This window comes from Pteropus alecto, unplaced genomic scaffold (assembly GCF_000325575.1).
Source record: "Pteropus alecto unplaced genomic scaffold, ASM32557v1 scaffold125, whole genome shotgun sequence".
Taxonomy (NCBI): Eukaryota; Metazoa; Chordata; class Mammalia; order Chiroptera; family Pteropodidae; genus Pteropus; species Pteropus alecto.
In genome coordinates, this window is record NW_006436888.1 from 2,862,020 (window position 1) to 2,865,520 (window position 3,501).

Genomic DNA, 3,501 nt, shown 5'->3' on the forward strand with positions numbered 1-3,501 from the left:
CTTAAAAAGCATCGGGGAAGAAAGACATCTATCCCCGTTTTATAGACAGACAAACTGAGGCCCAAAGGAATGTGTCTGGAATTCACAACCTTGACTGCCAGGCCACCGGCTACTATGACCTGGAGGCCAAACTGGAAACATACTTTGGCTGGAACATTCTGCTCAGTCTGTCTCAGACACCAACTCAGGGGTTAAATGCATTGAAATGTGTCAGGCATGCCGCAGGCCCCCGCAGATGTAAACAATTAGGCAGGGAACAGAAGTGGGCGATCAGAGCCCAGTCGATGGCTGTCCTCAACCTCGTCATCGCGCCAGGGCTGGGAGTCTGAAATTCTCACATTTTCAGATCTCTATCACGAATGGATCTGAGATTTCAGAAGAATTTAAACCAAGTGCAAACAAATGGCAGACCTGGACTCCCTGTCTCAAATGTGGCTTCAGAATGGGAACCAGGAATGGTTGATTCCGTCTGTGGTATTACCTCGAAGCCCTACCACTTCCTCACCTATAAAAGGTGACACTGATGGTTAAGAATAGCGGATCTGGAACAAGGTGCCTGGGTCAGATCCTGGCTCTGTCTTTAGGTGCTGTTTGACCCCAGCAGGTCACTTCTCTTTCCTTTTTTGGGGAGCTGATAGTATCCGTCTCCCAAGGCTGCTGTGACGTTCTGTGACAATAAAGAGATCTGGAACCGCATAAGCACCTCAGCAAACACTGGCAGCGGCTCTGATGCCACCACAGAGGATGCCTGGCCCCACGGAGGCGAGAAAGGAAGAGGGTGTCCTGGGCGCCAGCCGCCCAAGTCCATCCTGCTGGTCACTTGCTGGGAGGTGCCCGAGGCCATGAAGCCTGCAGGGCAGCTCAGCGATCCATATAACTCACTCCTGATTATGCTCTAGCCCAACTGAGCAGCTGCTCCAGAAAGAAGTAAAATATGCTTTGCATACTTGAAATGTTTCACTTATGAAAACTGGCAGGGATGCCTCTCTAAACTGTTTAGCAATAAAGTCAGTAAGGAGAGCACTGTTCCAGGCTCTCACCGCTGGAGCCCGGTCGGGGAGCCTGCCAGGGGTGGGGAGGGAGGGCGGGCAGGCTGGCCGCCAGCGCGGAGCCCACTGGGGCTTCCAGAAGGCGCCATCTGGGATTTTTCAGAGGGGCACTGGGATCACATCCTGGTGTCCTGATGTGAAACTAGATCCTCCCTTTGGAAGCCAAGCCCCGAGCCAGCGGGGGCAGAGAGGAGGGCCCTTCCGGCCTGGAACGTTTTCCCACACTCCAAGGGCGCCCCGGTTTCCAGCCAATCGAGTTAATTGAAAAATTACCTTGGGCTGAGAAAGAGCAAGCCTGGGCCACAGGAAACCCTACTAGGTCTCCAGCCTGATGGGATTTCAACCACCTGCAGCTAGAGAGCCTGGAGCCATGCTTGCCATTCTTGGGACGGGGGGGGATGCTCTGTGTGCTGGGCACACGACCTGTGCAGCCCTGTGCGGCCCCCAGCCACGCCAGGTGAGATGCCTGCTTTACAGGTGAGGAAACTACAGAACAAAGACTAAGGAAGTCCCAAGGGGCCACACCTAGGAAGTCACGGGCCACAGTCACCCAGGCTGCCTAGCACCGCCTGCAATATTTCATCCCAGGATGCTGTTCTGCAACGTGCCATGGGGCCCCCCATCCCAAATCCTAACAATGTACCTCAAAAGGAAGCACAGGACTACACCAGCTGGCAAGGCTGGCTGGAGGCCCTCTGCCCAGCTGGGGACAAGATGCCATTTTCATATGCAGAAGGCTACGCTTTGGGCTGATAGTTAAGCTAAATATAGTGTTTTGTTTTGTTTTTTCTTTCAAGTGCTCTCACTTTTATTATGTTTACCATCCCGACCCTCTGGGGAGGTGGGTTTTATTGTCTCCATTAAAGGCAGTCGACCCAAGGCCCAAGGAATCGCCCTCTGGTAAGTCACCCAGGGAGTCTGGGCCCAGTTCCCACCTCAGCCCTTCCCCGGCCCCTTCCCATCCACCCCAGCAGACTCGTGGGTACAACACCGCCTCCTGGGCTGTTCCTTCCATCCCTGTCCTCTAGGCCCCCAGTCTGTTCAAAAGGCCAAGGGCATCCAGAGTGGTCTGTCCTGTCTCCAAAGACCTCTGCAGTCACAGATTCTGAGACTTCTAAGGAGGCGGCCAATGGGGGCCCCCACAGCCCTGTCCCCATTCCCATCAGGCTACAAACTTTAAGACTAAACATGAACAAACCGATTAGAAAAACACCCTTATTTCACTTGGGGAGTTTCAGCAGTGTGGTCTCTAAACCAAACGTATAATCAAGACACAGAAAAATGTGGGGGTTTTATGGAGGGGGAGGAGCAGTGAGACGAGGAGGGCAAACTCAAGTCCCTAAGTTACTGCCCTGTCTGTGGACAGAACTTCTCCCCCGAGAGGAAAACTCGACTCTGGCACGAGCTGCACACCTGACATCCAGCTCTGACGAATACTTGCTGAACACCTTGACCGAGAGGCAATGTGGTCAAAGTGGCCGCAAACATCGCAGGGGTGACGGGGGCTGGGTTTGAGTCCCGGCCACTTAGTAACCTCTCGGTGCCTCAGTTCCACTGCCTTGTGCTCCTGAGACCAGCCCCTGCCTGGCTGCCTTGGCCCTGGATCCCCAGAGGCTTCGCCTGACCGGAAACCCCAGGTAGAATATTTCTGGCTGAGAGGTGTCCAGAGTAGAGCTCCTGGCAGCTGGTTGCCAAGGAAGTAAAGTGGTCGCCGGGACCGTGACCTGGAAGCTCCCTCTATTTTGCCGCCTGCCCCTCCTCACTTCCTCCAGTTTATGGACTGAAAACTGGAAGAGATGAAACTTGAATTCCTGCTTTGAGCTGCCGCCGACTCTCCACCAAACGCTCCCCCTGTCTGTCTGGCTCACTCCACCAACATTTCACAAAGGTCAAATGCTTATTCCACTCCGCATGCTGCCTCTTGGGAGAGCAGAGGAGAAAACTATTCGAAAAATGTAAATTGAAAAAACCCCATGGCTCTCCACCCTCCACCCCCACCACACACACTCGCATGCTGGTTCACACACAGCTAGACAGAACACACAACCATGTCCCAGCACCTCGGTCTTAAAAGCAAGTAAGAAGACAAAGAAGTGATGCAGAATTTTCAGCAATGGTGACCCACCCCCACCCAGCCTGTTTTCCTTGGAAGAATAAAATGGTCCTGCAAACCGGACAAGGAACTATCTCTTGTACAGAACAGCGTCCTTCCGGGTCTTTCTGATCACCTCCTTGCAGGAGTCATGTATCATATGCCCCAGCACTGAGCAGAGCCCTGACCCAGAAGCTGAGACCAAGCGGTGCCCGTTGAGCTGAATTCAGCCCAGGACACAAACTCAAGGCAAAGAGTGTCTTAGATCAGGCCACAGCCCCCTCTGGGACTGCACTCTCCTGGCCACAGGTGCTTTCGAGACCAAACACGCTTTTCCCTGAAGCCTCTCTCTTCTATCAT